Genomic DNA, 18,737 nt, shown 5'->3' on the forward strand with positions numbered 1-18,737 from the left:
TGGTAAAAAAAAGGTTTTGTTTTGTCAAATGGGGAAGAATTGGTAACAGTTCGGTTCAATAGCACAAAACAAAACTAACTCCCCACACAAAGAAACACAGACAAAAGAAAATAAGAAGAAAAAAAAAAAAAGAAAAACTAATCCTAAAATCTACCAGCTAACAATCCCACAAGCAATAGCAACAAAGTTGCTAACAAGCAAGAACTAGAGCTACTCCAAGATTTTCAAACACTTACAAGGTGCTTCACAACATAAATTCAACAAACCAACCACAAGTTGTGCAAAATTCTCAACAACACTTAGCAAATCATGCAATGTACTTCACAAAAATTCAAAAGAATATAAATTAGCAAAAAGAACATGAAATCATATGAGTTCATCACAATAACAAGCACAAAATTGGGCAAATTACATGAATAATAAAAAATCAGAGGAAAAGCAAGCATGCGATCAAAAAGACAATACACTAGTTAGAAGTCCAAATAACAAGATTATAGATGAAAAACAAGGATTAGAAGAAGATTTACCAACATGGAGATGAAAATCCCCAAATTAGAAACCCTAAAAATCCAAACCTTGCTAAATCACCAAATTTTGTGCTCTTGAGTGTTGTAGAGATGAAGGTGATGAAAATTCCGGTGAGAAAGTCGGTCGGAGGTCATCGGAAAACTTGTGTGGTGGCCGGATCTAGAGAGCTTGAAGAGAGAGAAAGTGAGTGAGTGAGAAGTGTTTTGAAATTATAGGAGGAAGAAAGGTAGAAACCGAAAAAAGAAACGAAGGAAAATCGTTTTTTCGCCCAGCCGGGTTTGGTGCGGGTGCACCTCCTAGGTGGTGCGGGCGCACCAAACTCGTCTTCCAGAAATAAAATTTCTGGGAAAGTTTGGTGTGGGCGCACTTGGTCGAGGTGCAGGCGCACATTCGTTTTCGAAAAAAAAAAAAATTGGTGCGGGCGCACCTGGACGAGGTGCGGGCGCACCTGGACGAGGTGCGGGAGCACCATCCTCTTCTTTTTTTGAAAAAATGGTTTTGAAACAGGTGCGGGCGCACCTAGACTAGGTGCGGGCGCACCTAGACTAGGTGCGGGCGCACCATCCACTTTTGTTTTTTCCTTCGAATTTTTTTTTGAAACAGGTGCGGGAGCCCCTGAGAGTGGTGCGGGCGCACCTCAGAGTGGTGCGGGCGCACCCTTCTAAATTTTTGAAATTTTTTTAGAATGGCGCGGGCGCACTAATGTCTTCTGTTTTCTCATTTGATTTCTTTTTTCCAATTTGGTGTGGGCGCACCAAGTTCGCCTGTTTTGCTCTACCTGCTCACTCCTTTTAGCTCAACTTCTCATGAGAATCATATTTCAAAATGTAGCTCTCATGACTAGTTGATAAATCAAAAATCTAACTAACAATCAAAAGAAAAATAAAATAGAAGAAAAGAAAGGGATGAAAAGAAACGGGTTGCCTCCCGTGTAGCGCTTGTTTTAAGTCATTAGGTTGACTAAAAAGGATACGTGCTTCACGAGATGCGCTTGGGTGAGCGAAGGATCAAACAACCAATGGAACCAATGGCGTGATTATCATGATAAAGCTTTAATCTCTAACCGTTCACCCAAAATGGACCGTTCTCCCCTAAAATCTGATAAGCTCCATAAGGGGTAATCTTCAACATTGAGAAAGTCCCCGGCCACTTCTTTAACTTTCAGGGGAAGAGTTTTAGTCTTGAGTTGAACAACAAGACTTTGTCCCCAACCCAGAATTCTCTTTGTTGAATCCGGTGATCATGCCATTTCTTTGTTTGCTCTTTGTATAGTCTCGAACTCTCATATGCGTCAAATCGGAGTTCCTCAAGCTCTACTAACCTTTCCTTTCGAGCGTCTCCCGCCAAGTGAAGATCCATGTTGATCTCTTTAATTGCCCACCAAGCTTTGTGCTCTAGTTCAACCATCAAATGGCATGCTTTGCCATACACAAGACTATGGGGATTGGTGCCTATAGGTGTCTTGAAAGCCGTGCGAAGAGCCCAGAGAGCATGATCAAGCTTCAAAAACCAATTCTTTCTTGTCTTATTGACCACTCTCTCAAGGACGTTCTTTACTTCTCGATTTGAGACTTCAACTTGGCCTTGGGTTTGGGGGTGATAAGGAAGACCGACTTTGTGATTTACCCTGTACTTCTTCAAAAGTGCTTCTAGTTGCTTCTTGGCGAAGTGTGAACCACCATCACTTATCAATACTCGAGGCACTCCAAATCGAGGGAATATGATCTTCTTCAGGAGCTTGGTCACAACCTTGCAGTCATTGGTGGGGGAGGCAATGGCTTCAACCCATTTTGTCACGTAGTCGACCGCAACAAGAATGTACATATTGCCAAAAGAAGGAACAAATGGACCCATGAAGTCAACTCCCCAAACATCAAAAGGCTCAACCTCGAGAATGTTTTGTTGAGGCATCTCATATCTTTTTGTGATGCCACCACTCCTTTGACACCTATCGCAACCCAAAATAAACTTCTGAGCATCCTTTTGCAATGATGGCCAAAACATACCACATTTGAGCACCTTAGCAACAGTTTTGCTTGCTCCACCGTGCCCTCCACATGCCAAGGTATGGCAATGGTTCAAAACCGAGGTCATCTCATGATTGGGAACACACCTCCTAAACACTCCTTCGGCACACTTCTTAAACAAGAGCGGGTTGATAAGTGGACTTTAGGTTCACTTATTTGCATTTAGTTTAGGTCATTTAGATTCATTTTAGGCCATTTAGTTTTCTTTTTCTTTCCCTTTTCCATCTTTTCTCATATTCTCATGTTTAGCATTTAGTTTTAGTTCATTTGCATACTATTAGGTTGCATATAGGTCATTTCATTTGCATGTGCATTCTACCCCCTCCCCCATCTAATATGTTCTTGGAGTGTTTTGAAGCAAAGATAAGCAAGGAAGAGGCTCCAAGCAGGGGAGCGGGCGCTCCATGTTAGAAGGAGCGGGCGCTCCATGTTAGAAGGAGCGGGCGCTCCATGTTAGAAGGAGCGGGCGCTCCGTCGTCGAAGCTTTTCACTAATGGGCAGAAACATTGGAGCGACCCTGGAGCGAGGCTGGAGCGGGCGCTCCAAGCCTGGAGCGGAAGCTCCATATTGGCAGGAGCGGGCGCTCCAACGCCCAGATATCCCGATTCTTTTTGTTTCGTGTTTTACAACTTTGCCCTTATTTCTACGGGGTATAAAACCAATTTTGTAATAATTCTAAGTAAGTTTTAATTTCCTAAAAATTAATTAGTTCTAATTAGAGAGAGTTTCTAGAGAGAGAAGTAGAACCTAGAGAGAGAAACTATATCTAAACTTTTGAATGTGGGTTATTGAAGCTATTTCAATGGAGTTTTGCATTTGAATATCATCCATCTTTGAGTATTTCTTCTATCTTTTCTCTTATTTGCTTTTATGTTTGTTTTATCTTGCTTTGGTATTGATTAGTAGTAATTAGTTGATGATTAGCTTATTAGATATGATTTTCACCATTATTGCTTCACCATTGTTGCTTCAAGCTTTTTATTTATCCCTTTCCATGGCTAGTGAGTAGATTAGTAGCTAGAGGAAGGGGATGACCTTGCTAACCATGAGTTGGCCTTAAAAGTCAAGTTTGGGGGTGTACTTTGGGTGAGATTGTGTTGTCTAACTAATTTGATTGCCTTGTTTATTTGATTGATCATCATTTGAACTTGTTGTGGAAATCTAAGGTGAAGGATTGAGAAATGAAATCTTAGATAAACCTTTAGCTAGATTATAGGTTGGCTTCACCATGAGAATAGGTGTTTGACTCCCTAGGACCTCGTTTGGATCACTATGAGTTGTGGAAATACTTGACTAACCGATTTTACCATAAGAATAGGTGAAATCGGTTGATTAAGTCCTCCTAATTAGCTCGAGAGAGTAATTGGGAAGCATTTGAGTGATCGAGTCCCCTAATCGACCCTATTGAATCCCCTTGGCTTGACGATTTGGTTGATGATCTGTTAGCTCGTGAATCCCCTATCCCTAGTGTCCTTTTAATATAGTTTAATTCGGATTATTTAATTTATTTGTTAGCTTCTTAGTTCCTAATTTCTTAGTTGTTCACTAATTTCAAAAACCCCCAAAAATAGTCTTAGCTCGCTAAATCACATTAAACCCTTGATTAATCTTTGCTTCCTTGTGGATTCGACCCTTTCTTACCCTATATTAGGCTAAGTTAGGTATTTAATTTGGCACGTGCAACGACCGTGTCACGGGTCATCCCAATAGAACCTCGAAACTTCCTTGAAAACCATTTCCTTTGTTGGGAATTAAAAACCATGAGGTTCAATCCCGCATGCCAAATAATTCGCATAGTCCGCGAACCATGGAATCTCATTGTTCAGAATGTCGAATAGCGCTTCTTCTCTCAAATCATCCTCAATAGGTATCTCGTCGGGATCCAAGAGCTTCTCATCAAGAGGGAGGCGAGAAAGATGGTCAGCTACCACATTTTTTCGTCCCCTTCTTCTATTTCATCTCAAAATCGAACTCTTGAAGAAGCAACACCCACCTAATGAGTCGAGGCATGGCATATTTCTTACTCATCAAATGACGGCCCGTAGAATGGTCCGTATACACAACAACCTTATTACAGGCCAAGTAAGATCAGAATTTGTCAAATGCAAAGACTATGACCAACATTTCCTTCTCCGTAGTTTGCATAATTCCGTTGAGCATCATCCAAAGTCCTACTTGCATAAGCTATCACATCTAGCCTTCCTTCCTTTCGTTGCCCAAGAACAACACCCACTGCACAGTCACTAGCATCGCACATTAGTTCAAAAGGCAAGCTCCAATCCGGAGCTTGCACAATGGGGGCAGAAATAAGGGCTTTTTTCAAAGTTTCAAAAGCCTTAATACAAGACTCATCAAACTCAAAATCTACATCTTTTTGGAGTAGATTCGTCAATGGTTTGGCTATTTGTGAAAAATCCTTGATGAAACGCCGGTAAAAACCCGCATGTCCAAGGAAAGCACGAAGTCCCATCACCGAGTTTGGTGGTGGAAGCTTCTCAATAACCTAAACCTTTGCCTGATCCACTTCAATGCCCTTCTTTGACACTTTTTGCCCAAGGACAATGCCTTCCTCAACCATAAAGTGACACTTCCCAATTCCGGACGAGGTTCGTCTCTTGACACCTTTTCAATACACATTCAAGATTAACCAGACATGTGTCAAAAGACGAACCACACATGCTAAAATCGTACATGAACACCTCAACAAAATCCTCTAGCATGTTAGAGAAGATTGTTGTCATACACCATTGAAAAGTTGATTGGGGCATTACATAGACCAAAGGGCATCCTTCGATAGGTGAATGTCCCATACGAACAAGTAAATGTGGTTTTCTCTTGGTCATCTGGATGAATAGGGATTTGAAAGAATCTGGAATAACCATCGAGAAAGCAAAAGTGTGAATGACGAGCAAGCCTCTCCAACATTTGGCCAATGAAGGGAAGGGAGAAATGGTCCTTGCGGTTGGATTTGTTCAACTTCCTGTGTAATCAATGCAAACTCTCCACCCAGTGACAGTTCTAGTGGAGATTGTTTCTCCTTTCTCATTCTCAACTATAGTCATTGTAATACCCCGTATTTTTCGTATTTATTTAAATAAATAAATATGTATTTTATATTTATTTTCTAAAATAAATATTTTAAGCAAAGGATATTTTAGTATATTTATTGGTTTTAAATTATTTTGGCGGGAATATGGCGCCAAAATTGGATTTGTTAAACTTTTGGTTTAAAATCCTAGTCAAAATTATTCAAAAAAACAAAAAAAAAAAAAAAAATTTTAGGCCATTATTTTTGACGGGATTGTGAAGTAAATGGGGGAGTTTTGTTTTCCAAATTTATGTTGAAGGTTACAAATCTTGGTTTAATCTCCTAATTTATGGTGAAGGTTACAAACTCTTTAATTTTGAAAATTAAGTACTATCTATTCTACTCCTATAAATACCCCACACCTTTAGCCATCTTTTCCAAACAAAAACTTTGAAGAATCTATAATTTCTTACTTCAAAGTTCTTCTTTCTCTTCCTATGTATTCTAGTTTTATATTTCTTATTCAAGTTTCAATTTTCTTTTGTTTAAGAAAAATATTTTCATATTTCTTACTCAAAAATATTATGCTCATGATAGATCATTCATGTTTAAATTCATGATTAAGTTCATGTGGTAGATTGCTTGTTGGTTGGCTATGAGAAAGCTCAAGTATAAGAATAAGTGAACATACTAGTATTAGTTTGTGCAAGATCAAGGTACGTTATGTAGCTAGATCTTTTAAAATGTGGTTTATATGATAAAGTTGTTTATTGATTTTATTGGATGGATTGGTTTAGAAATTTAATTTAAAATGGTTACAATGTTTTATTATTCACGCTTGAAAGTGAAAAGAATGAATGATTTTATCAATCATTTTTATATAGAAGTTTTGTTATCCTTTTTGGAAAATTAAATTATTTTTACAAGGAAAGGTTGATTGGTTTTTATGAACTTTGAATGTTCAAAAAGTTGTTTATGAGGAAGGAGGTTTACTCATGACTTACAAGTCATATTATTATTATTTCCGCTTGATTAATATCAAGATATTCAAAGTCCACTTGTTGGCAATTATAGTTACCCCTTGATATAGCTCTGTGATGGGATGACTAGCTTGGGGGGTGTGCACACTTAGCAAAATAGAAGGGGAGATAAGAAGAGGAATTGTTTTCAGGATTATTTTTAATCCAAGTTGTTTGGAAAGAGTTTATTCTTAAAAAGGTTATTCTTGAATTACTATTCAAGTGTTTGGAAAGAGTTTGTTCTTAAAAGGTTGTTCTTGAATTATTATTCAAGTGTTTGGCAAGAGTTTGTTCTTAAAATGTTATTCTTGAATTATTATTAAGTGTTTGAAAACAGTTTATTCTTAAAGAGTTATTCTTGAATTATTGGTGATGGAGTTTTCGAAATGAAAAATTGTTACGAACTAACAAATGTGTTACTTATCTAGTACATTTCGTACTCAGTTTTATACTGACGCGTATTCTTTTTTTTTCTATTTGGCTTTGCCCTGTTTACCTTTTTGGTAAGCAAATTTGCAGGTAAATTTTGGATGTGCATGGGAGCATACTAGGAAGGGGATCTTCACCTAGATTAGAGTGTTTCATTTATTTTGAGTATTGAGACAATATTTACTTTTATTAATAAAGAAGTATTATTATTTTTGGTTAAAGTCTTCCGCTGCAGTTATTTTGGTTAGTTAGTAGTTGGTTGCCGAAAGCGTGTTAGTCACGTGGCGGTAATACTCCTAAAGTACTCAAATATTATTTATTAAATTATTTAGTGAAAAGTGAGTAATTTGGGGGTGTTACAAAGTGGTATCAGTTTTTCAGGTCTTGAAAAGATAAAAGTTGAATATTAAAATTGATGGGTAGACATAGAATGGGTAGATAAGAGTTTGGCATTTGCATTCTAAATTGTTTTTGTTAAGCTTAATTGTTTCTTTTTGACGATTTGTATAGATGCATCTTGCTAGTTCCACAAAAAGGTATATATATATTTATATTATTATTTTTATTTTGAAAGATGAAGGGTGTAGATATGTTGGGGTGACAAGATCTGTCTAGGATTAGGAAGGCTCTCCCCGACGCTGTGGGTAACTTCGTTACCTGGGAGCTATAATCACCTTGGCTATTCTATATCTTGAAATCAAGTACACTTTAAAATTTTTGAAATAAATATTTTAAGCCATAGTGGTGCATCTAGTACAAAACTTAAACTATATATATTAGTTATCATATATTAGTATTACTTTTATGATGATGTACTTGTAATATTTCAATTCTTTTTGCTTTTATATGATCGTTGTTGGAAGTTAAGGAAAAAGTTTATGTTATTCCCTATGTATGGGATAAGCAAGAAGTCATGCTGCATTGGCGAGCAAATAGTAGTACTATGTGTATTTTTTTACCTTTCGAAAATACTCAGGCCAGTCTGATTATATGGCCATTGATGAGTTGGAGAATGTTATTTAGACAGACTACGTACCAGAGTTTAAAGTTTTCAGATCGTAGACATATATAGTTTTGTTTTGTAGTTGTTATAAATAAGGCTTCATATTTGGCCGTGATATATGAAATATGTGATTGTTATGGTTATTTATTAATTTTTTTGGTAGTTACACAACTATTCTATGAATGTTAGTTGAGATTTATCCTCAAACACCCTTATATCTAGTAGAATGGCAGAAAGAAGGAGAAGGAGTATAAGTTCTATGGTTAGAAGGATAGCAAGATAACTGAAAACATCACTCAAGTGATAGCTAATCAAGCAACCAAGCAGAGTTAGACCGATAGTTTTGGTGAGGTCTTTAAGAGGGTAGCAGTTGTCAAACCTCTGACTTACCATGGGAAAGAGGACCCGTCTAGTTTAGAAAACTGGATCTGAGAATTTGATAAGCTTGTTGATGTCATAGTGTGCCCTGAAAACAAAGGAAAGATGATCTGAGAATTTGATAAGCATGGGAAAGTTAATAATGTTGTTTATTATTTGAGAAATGAGGCAGACCTATTGTGGAAACAAAGGAAAGATGATCTTTTAGAGGATCCAGACTTCAGGTGGAACGAGTTTAAAGAATCCCTGAGGACTAAGTTTTATCCGGCGTACTTAAGGAAGCAAAAGGCTATGTTCACCAATTTGAGGATAGGGACTATGTCTGTTAATGAGTATTATAGCAAATTTTGGAGTTAATGAGGTTCGCACCTGAGATAGTACCATCTGAGACTTTGAAGGCCCAAAGGTTTGAGCAAGGGTTAACCTTAACTCTCCAAAGTAAGTTGGGAGGAGTAACTTTTGAAATTTATGGTAGAGCTGCTCACTTATATGGGATTAAAGGAAGGAAGATTGCACGAACTTCCTCTGGGGAAAAGAGGAAGTATAACAACAATGGGAACCAACAAATTGAAGATAAGAAGCCTAAGCCTAATGGTGGATTTACAAAACTGAAAAAGACAATAGGTACCTAGTCGGAAGCCTAATGGAGAGCCAAGGGAATGGGAAGAAAGTGAGCAAACCTTTTTCTGCAAAAGGTGTGATAAGAACACCTGGAAAAGATTGTCAAGGCAACTTGGTGACATGCCATTATTGTCAGAAATTGGGGCACCGTGAGTATAGTGCTTTAGAAAAGCTGGTGGAGAACCTGCAGTCAAACCTGACCCGAGTAGTAAGGCACCTCAGAATGATCAACAGAAGTTAGCTTCTTCCAGTGCTGGTGTTAAACCAGGGATGGAGAATCAGTCTAAAGGCAGAGTTTTCATCATGAACCGCCGTGAGGCTCAGAATGTTTCTGAGGTAGTAGTTGGAACCTTTTTCATTAATTCCTTGTCTGTCAAAGTGTTATTTGATTCGGAGCATCTCATTCATTTATTTCTAGCACTTTAGTAGACAAGCTCCAGTTAAGCAGTCCAGTGTCTATTTCTTTGGAAATTGCGTTGCCATCAGGGAAATGTTTAATTGTACTGGTTGCATAGTCAAGTACCTTTAGTGATAGTTGGGGTGAACTTTCCATCCAACTTAGTTGAGTTTGATTTGTCATACCTCGATGTGGTTTTGGGGATAAATTGGTTGGGAAGATTCAAGGCTCAGATTGATTGTGAGGCCCAGAAGGTGTCCTTAGTCGGTCCGAAGAAAGAAAGAGTGACTTATAGGAAGCTTGGGAAGGAGAAGGGAATGAAGATAGTGTCTGCGATGAGAATTCAATCTTAGTGAAGAAGGGGTGTCCATTATTCTTATGTGGATTCAGAGGATTGAAAAGGAAGATGAGAATAGGGAGATCCCGGTCGTATCTGAGTTTCCTGATGTGTTTCCTGAAGAGATACCGAGTGTGCCACCGGTTAGGGATCTTGAGTTCATCGTAGACTTGATGCCAGGAACCGGACCTATTTCAAAGGCTCCTATAGAATGGCTCCAGCTGAGATGAAAGAGTTAAAAGTTCAGTTGGAGGAGTTATTGGAAAAAGGGTATATAAGACCTAGTTCGTCTCCTTGGGATGCACCTGTATTGTTTGTGAAAAAGAAGGATGGTAGTTTGAGGTTGTGCATTGATTATCGGGAGTTGAACAATGTGACGATCAAGAATAAGTATCCACTTCCGAGAATAGATGATTTATTTGATCAGTTGAAAGGAGTGGGGATTTTCTCGAAGATAGATTTGAGGTTAGGTTATCACCAATTGAGGATTGCTGAGGGTGATATTTCTAAGACTGCATTTAGGACGCGTCATGGTCACTATGAGTTCACAGTGATGCCATTTGGTCTGAATAACGCACCTGCAATGTTCATGGATTTGATGCATAGGATTTTCAGGCCATGCTTAATAAATATGTGGTTGTGTTTATAGATGATATTTTGATATATTCGAAGGTTAGGAGCAGTCATGAACTGCATTTGAGGGAAGTTTTGTCCACCCTAAGAGAGCATAAGTTGTACGCCAAGTTCTCTAAGTGTGAGTTTTTGGTTGGATAAGGTTGCATTTTTAGGACATGTTATCTTAAAGGATGGAGTTTCAGTGGATCCTGCTAAGATTCAAGCGGTGCGCGAGTGGCCAATACCAAAGATAGTGTGTGATATAAGGAGTTTCCTTGGGTTAGCTGGTTACTATCGAAGATTTGTAAAGGATTTCTCGAATATCTCGAGACCAATGACTAGCCTGATGAAGGAAGAATGTAAGTTTGTTAGGAATCCAGAGTGTGAGGAAGTTTTTTTTTGGTGTTGAAGGAAAGGTTGACTACAACACCTGTTTTGGCTCTACCTGATGAAAGTCAACAGTATGATGTTTATAGTGATGCTTCGAAATTTTGTTAGGGTGTGTATTGATGCAGAACCGGAAGGTCATTGCTTATGCTTTTAGGCAGTTAAAACCATATTAGGTGAATTATCCAACCTATGATCTTGAATTAGTTGTAATAGTGTTTGCTTTGAAGTTATAGCGAACTACTTGTATGGGGCAACGTGTAAGTTGTACACGGATCATAAGAGCTTAAAGTATATTCTCACTCAGAAGGAGTTGAACATGAGGCAGAGGAGGTGGTTGGAGTTGATCAAGTATAATGATTAGAGATCCAGTATCATGAAGGGAAAGCTAATGTTGTTGCTGACGCATTAAGTCGAAAGTCGAGTCATTCAGTTAATGCAATAGTGTTGCCAAGTCAGTTATGTGTCGAGTTTCTAGAAAATGTCATTGGAAGTAATAGAAGAAGGAGGTGTTGAAGAATTATTGGGTTCTTTGTCGATTCAACCCTCAATCTATGATGAGATTAGGGAAGGTCAATCAAAGGATGAAAAGTTAGAAAAGATTCGAGAGAAGATCCAGGATAGTCAGGTATCGAATTTCCAAATAGCCGATGATGGAAGTATTCGGTTCAAAGGAAGGTGTGTATACCAAATAATAGAGATGAGTTGAAGCGGAAATTAATGGAAGAAGCTCATAGCTCACCTTATTCAGTACACCCAGGTGGTGATAAGTTGTATAAGGACATGAAGCAAATGTTTTGGTGGCCAAACATGAAGCGAGAGGTAGCAGAGTTCGTGGCTAAGTGTCTCACATGCTAAAAGGTCAAGTTTGAGCACAAGAGATCGCAAAGGAAGGTTCAGCCCCTGGATATTCCGAGATGGAAATGGGAATTCTATATCAATGGATTTTGTGTCTGAAAATTAAGGCTGAAAATGATACAATTTTGATAGTGGTAGATCGTTTAGCTAATCCGCAACTTTCATTCCTATGAAGAATACTTGGTCAATGGATCAATTGGCTAAAGCATATGTGAAATGGGTGGTGAAGTATCATGGTGTGCCTAAGGACATTGTTTTTGATCGTGATTCACGGTTCTTTCAAATTTTGGTAGAGTTTGTAGAAGGCTTTGGGAACTAATTTATTATTGAGTAAAGCTTTTCATCTGGCTACAGATGGACAAACGGAACGAACAATCCAGACTTAAAAAATATGTTGCGATCTTGTGTTATGGAGTATCAGGGTTCGTGGGAGGATTTCTTGGATTTGATAGAATTTTCCTATAAAAACAGTCATCATGCAAGTATATTGGTATGGCTCTGTTTGAGGCTTTATATGGTCGGAAGTGTAGACGTCCAGTCTGCTGGAATGATATTAGTGAAACTGTGGTGCTTGGAGCCGAATTCCTCAAAGAGACGGCGAAAGAGGTGAAAGTGATTCAAGAAAAGATCAAGGTTTAAGAGTTATGCTGATTTGAAGCGAAGGGATGAAGAGTTTCAGGTTGGGGAGAAGGTATTGTTGAAAATATCTCCAATGAAAGGGGTGATGCGATTTGGGAAGAAGCGAAAGTTAAGTCCAAAGTATATCGGGCCATATGAGGTGTTAAAGAAGTTCGAAAAAAGTGGCATATAAGTTGCATTTGCCAAATGTTTTAAGTCGAGTCGATGATGTTTTTCATATATCTTAGTTAAGGAAGTATATTTCGGATGTGTCTCATGTGCTGCAACCTGAGGCCATTGAATTAAATGATAGTTTGACTTACGAGGAAAGACATGTAAGAATCCTTGATAGTAAAGTTAGAAGTACTCAGACTAAGGATGTAAGATTAGTCAAAGTATTATGGTCAAACCATCAGATTGAGAAGCAACAGGGAAGTTAAAGCGGATATACGCAAGAAATATCCGACGTTGTTTTCCGAGGTTAGTTGTCGAGTTACGGGGTCGTAACTCCTTTTAAGGGGGTAGAATGCGATAGAGTTTCGCGCTTTTACTATAGTTATGCATTTTAGCATATTTTTGAGTCATTATATGCATTTTACACATGAGCATTTGAGTCAGAAACACCGATTTTGAATTTTGATTCGTTTTTGAAAGTGATTATGACTTTTTGTCTGAGCATTTGAGTCAAAACTACGATTTTGAATTTTAATTCGTTTTTGGAAAGTGATTATGACTTTTTGCCTTAAGTTTCGAGGTCGAAACTTCTTTTAAGAGGGGTAGACTGTAATACCCCGTATTTTTTGTATTTATTTAAATAAATATGTATTTTATATTTATTTTCTAAAATAAATATTTTAAGCAAAGGATATTTTAGTATATTTATTGGTTTTAAATTATTTTGGCGGGAATATGGCGCCAAAATTGGATTTGTTAAACTTTTGGTTTAAAATCCTAGTCAAAATTATTCAAAAAAACCAAAAAAAAAAAAAAAAAAATTTTTAGGCCATTATTTTTGACGGGATTGTGAAGTAAATAAGGGAGTTTTGTTTTCCAAATTTATGATGAAGGTTACAAATCTTGGTTTAATCTCCTAATTTATGGTGAAGGTTACAAACTCTTTAATTTTGAAAATTAAGTACTATCTATTCTACTCCTATAAATACCCCACACCTTTAGCCATCTTTTCCACACAAAAACTTTGAAGAATCTATAATTTCTTACTTCAAAGTTCTTCTTTCTCTTCCTATGTTCTAGTTTTATATTTCTTATTCAAGTTTCATTTTTCTTTTGTTTAAGAAAAATATTTTCATATTTCTTACTCAAAAATATTATGCTCATGATAGATCATTCATGTTTAAATTCATGATTAAGTTCATGTGGTAGATTGCTTGTTGGTTAGCTATGAGAAAGCTCAAGTATAAGAATAAGTGAAGATACTAGTATTAGTTTGTGCAAGATCAAGGTACGTTATGTAGCTAGATCTTTTAAAATGTGGTTTATATGATAAAATTATTTATTGATTTTATTGGATGGATTGGTTTAGAAATTTAATTTAAAATGGTTACAATATTTTATTATTCACGCTTGAAAGTGAAAAGAATGAATGATTTTATCAATCATTTTTATATAGAAGTTTTGTTATCCTGTTTGGAAAATTAAATTATTTTTACAAAGAAAGGTTGATTGGTTTTTATGAACTTTGAATGTTCAAAAAGTTGTTTATGAGGAAGGAGGTTTACTCATGACTTACAAGTCATATTATTATTATTTCCGCTTGATTAATATCAAGAGATTCAAAGTCCACTTGTTGGCAATTACAGTTACCCCTTGATATAGCTCTGTGATGGGATGACTAGCTTGGGGGGTGTGCACATTTAGCAAAATAGAAGGGGAGATAAGAAGAGGAATTGTTTTCAGGATTATTTTTAATCCAAGTTGTTTGGAAAGAGTTTATTCTTAAAAAGGTTATTCTTGAATTACTATTCAAGTGTTTGGAAAGAGTTTGTTCTTAAAAGGTTGTTCTTGAATTATTATTCAAGTGTTTGGCAAGAGTTTGTTCTTAAAATGTTATTCTTGAATTATTATTAAGTGTTTGAAAACAGTTTATTCTTAAAGAGTTATTCTTGAATTATTGGTGATGGAGTTTTCGAAATGAAAAATTGTTACGAACTAACAAATGTGTTACTTATCTAGTACATTTCGTACTCAGTTTTATACTGACGCGTATTCTTTTTTTTTCTATTTGGCTTTGCCCTGTTTACCTTTTTGGTAAGCAAATTTGCAGGTAAATTTTGGATGTGCATGGGAGCATACTAGGAAGGGGATCTTCACCTAGATTAGAGTGTTTCATTTATTTTGAGTATTGAGACAATATTTACTTATATTAATAAAGAAGTATTATTATTTTTGGTTAAAGTCTTCTGTTGCAAGTTATTTTGGTTAGTTAGTAGTTGGTTGCCGAAAGCGTGTTAGTCACGTGGCGGTAATACTCCTAAATTACTCAAATATTATTTATTAAATTATTTATTTAAAAGTGAGTAATTTGGAGGTGTTACAGTACGTCATGCCTCCTTTTTTGGAACCACGTGAATCGAGCTCACCCACTTTCTATCTGAGATAGCGTAGATGATTCCTGCGTCACGCAGTTTCATGATATCCTTTTTTAAAACCTGTTTAAGGTTAAGATTGAGCCTTCTTTTATGCTCTATGGAGGAGGCATTACTATCGATGAGATGGATACGATGCATAGCAGGAGAAGGGCTTATCCTTAAGGTCATCAATCGAATACCCAATGACATCTTTATATTTTTGTAGTATCTCAATCAATTTTGATGTAGAGATGTCATCAAGACTCGAATTGACAATAATAGGATAAGTACATGCATCATCAAGAAAAACATATTTGAGAGAGGAAGCAAGGGGTTTGAACTCTACCTTTAGAGGAGGCTTAGAACACTCCTCTTTGTCATTAGATGTAGCTAGAATCTCAAATGATTCATTTTGTGTCTCCTTAATGGTAGTGTCAAGAAGCATGGAGAATTCGTTCACCTCTTCCATGTCCAAGCTAGGGGATTCGGTAAGAGAAGCATACAACCCATCCCTTGTGTGAACCACACTCGCGACATCCTCTATCTCGTCCTCCACTACACTTACCCGACAAATTCTCTCCATATATAATAGGCCTCTTCAAAGTCTTAGAGAACTCAAATACAACCCGCTCATTGGCTACCTCAACCGTGATTGTATCGTTTTTGCAGTTTATCACAGCACCCAATGTCTTTAGAGCTTCTCTTCGAAGAATAAGAGGAGTCTCCAGATCTTCTTTCATATCCATTACCACAAAATTGCATGGCACAAACACATGCCAACTTGAATTGGTATATCATCCAACTCACCATAGGGGACTCTCATAGTGCGGTCCACCAATTGAATCATTTTTTTCGTAGGATGAAGAGGAAATTAAAGGTGCTTAGCAATAGATAGAGGCATCAAATTGACAATAGCTCCTAAGTCGGCCAGTGCACCCTTAGGCTCTAAATCACCTATCTTCATCGGCAAGGTGAAACTCCCGGGTCCTTTGCTTCTTGGGCATGGTTCGTTGCACAAGAGCACTCACTTGGTAGGTAGGGTGATAATCATCTTCAAGTTTGCGTTTTGTTGAGAGAATCTCTTTAAGAACTTAGCATAAGCGGCATTTGAGACATAGCCTCAAAAAGGGATGTTGATTTGCAGGTCTTCATCACTTGAGGAATTTAGTGAACTTGTCACTCAGTTTTCTCTTACCAACCTTTGAGGATAGGAACCGGAGGCACATAGGTCTTGGTTGGTGGAGGTGATGGCAATGGAGTTTTATAGAACTTGGACTGTGCTCATTTTTCCACAACTTCTTCTTTCTCACTTTCCTCACTTCATCCTCCTTCTCAACAATTCAACTTCTTCTTCCTTCTCTAACTCCCTTGGCATCTTAGGACCCATAACTTGTTTCGACCAAATGGATGGCTTTGGCTTGATGGAGGTTGGGGTTAGGGATGGGTTGGCCGGAAGTTGATTTGTGGGGGTTGAGGGATTCTTCTCGTACTTGGGCATTTGGGTTTCAAGCATTTTGTTATGGGCTTGTAGCTCTTGAAACCTTTGCTCATGGTTTTGGAGAATTTGGTTCATGGATTGGAGTTGTTGGAGAATTTGGAGAGAGGTTGGATGGGGATGGATGGGTTGGGATTTTGTTTGGGGAATGGAGGATTGGAGGGAGGTTTTTGGGTATTTCTTTGATGTGGAGCTTGGTAAGTGTTGGACCCTTGTGAGGAGAACCCTTGGTTATATTTTGGTTATACCCTTGCGACAACCCTTGGTTGAGCTTGGTTGTACCTTGTTAGGTTATTCCATCCTTGTTGAGGTTGGTTGAACCTTGGGTGTAGTTTTGTTGAGGTTGTCTCCAACCCCTTGTTGATTGTCTATACCTTGGTTCCCTTGATATCCATCTCCTCTGAATTTATTCGCCACATGCTCCGAATGGGTACTCCACAATAAGAAGTATCATGGTTAGTAACCACAAATATCAAAAGAAAAAGAATTTACCTGTGAAAGATTAGAGAGGCGAGATTGATCTTGAAACTTCTTGTCAAGTTGGTCATCTTGGCTTGAATTTGATCCATGGGATCTAATTCAAACTTTCGCTCTTCTTAGGTTGACACCTCTTCGTCGTCCACCCATGATATTCTTATCACTCCTCAATAGTGGACTCAAGTTGTTCTTGCGGGATCTTAGAAAGTTGACCTCCCGCTCCAGCATCAAGGTTGCCTGATATAGGATCAAGACCATCATAGAAAAACGCATGAGGAGTTTTTTTGAACTCATGGTGGGCATGAACGGATCATCTCCTTGAACCGCTCCCAAGCTTCCGCAAGTGTTCATCGTTCTCTTGCTCAAATGAGGAGATCTTCCTCCTTATGTCTGCTGTCTTCCACTCCGGGAAGTATTTCTTCAAAAAGGCCATTGTGACTTCTTCCCATGTAGTGAGGGAATTAGCAGGCAAGCTCTTGAGCCATGATTTTGCTTTTCCGGTAAGAGAAGACGGAACAAATGCATCTTGATTAGTCAGGGAGACGTCATTTGTTGTTATCATGCACAATCTCAAGAAACCTGTCGAGATGGTCAGAGGATCTTCATCGACCCCCCACAAAATGCTCTGCTTTCACCATCCGAGTATACTGAGGGTGAATGCTGAAATTTGTAGTGGTGGTGGGAGTCGAATTCCACCTTGAAGAACATAGGAACCCGATTTCCAAATCCCTAAAGAGTTGTGGATTTGCTTCACCCATTTCTGTTCAACTTCACTTGTGTACTTGAGATGGTGAAGATGGCTCGGAACCCAAAGTCAAATTTTCCAAATTCTTCCGAAGCTTTCGCAATGTACGGTCATTTCAGGATCTAAAGGCAAGTGGGTGAACCGTGAGTCTTCTTCTCATGTAACACAACAAAGCTAAGCAGAGGATTAGCAAATAACAACCACAGTAAAAAGAAAAATAAGAAAATCAACTAAGCAAACTAAACTAAAATAACTTCAATCAATAGCACAATTTCCCCGGAACGGCGCCATTTTGATAAGAGGTTTTTAGTGTGTCGTTAAGGCACAAAAACCTTTAAACAATATTATAACCTAACAGCAATTACTAAGAGAATAGTAAGGGCAAGTCAAGGGTCGATCCACAGGGAAAATGGGATTGATTAAAGTCTATCAAGTCTAGACTACCTAATTGAAAGGTATTTGGGGTTTGAAAAGATTTGGTAACAATATGACTACTAAAAACTAGAACAAGCAAATTAACACGAGTTTAAATATCAATAAAAGACACTAGAGTTAAGGCTACTAGTATGAATAAGAATGAACAATGAAAATGCGATTGTGAAGTAACGGAGACGATTATGCGAGTTTTAGTTTTCTTCTAAAATACTCGAGCCCTCTCTCGAATGGTCCTCACGAAAAATCACTTAATCAATCAACTAAATCCTCTCTGAATGGTCTTTAGTTAATTGATTAAGAGATTCATAATTGGAAAACCCCTAATAAGGATCCCCTTAATTTCTACCAATATCTTGGCCTAGAAATTAAGTTGATTCTTGGGGATGATAAAAGAGTTCAAAATTCGATTTAAGAACTTTTGAATCAAAATACCAAAGTATAAATGTGATCTATCTATCCTAAGGTCTCAAAACACCAAGATCAATGCATAAAATTCCTTAAAACATCACAATCACATCAAAAAAAATTTAAAACCCTAATTCATACTTTCACCCTAACCCTAGATATGAAACTACTCACTAATCATGGATTTAAAGCAATTAAACATAAATCTATGACTAATCTAAGGCTAAACATGATTATAGATAATTAAACTAATAAAATAGCAATTATGAAGGCTTAAGAATGAAGAATAATAATAAGGAAACAAGAACAACACAAAAGAATGAAATAAACACTGAAACTTCAAATTA

General features: G+C 37.5%; 1 non-coding gene across 1 annotated transcript; it reads left to right on the forward strand.

Annotated features, from left to right (window-relative positions):
* Positions 1-17,092: 17,092 nt before the first annotated feature.
* On the forward strand, positions 17,093-17,196 carry LOC125494031 (small nucleolar RNA R71). Its single transcript, XR_007270421.2, has one exon. It is a non-coding gene; the product is annotated as a small nucleolar RNA R71 (small nucleolar RNA).
* The last annotated feature ends 1,541 nt before the right edge of the window (positions 17,197-18,737 follow it).

This window comes from Beta vulgaris, chromosome 6 (genome assembly GCF_026745355.1).
Source record: "Beta vulgaris subsp. vulgaris cultivar EL10 chromosome 6, EL10.2, whole genome shotgun sequence".
Taxonomy (NCBI): Eukaryota; Viridiplantae; Streptophyta; class Magnoliopsida; order Caryophyllales; family Amaranthaceae; genus Beta; species Beta vulgaris.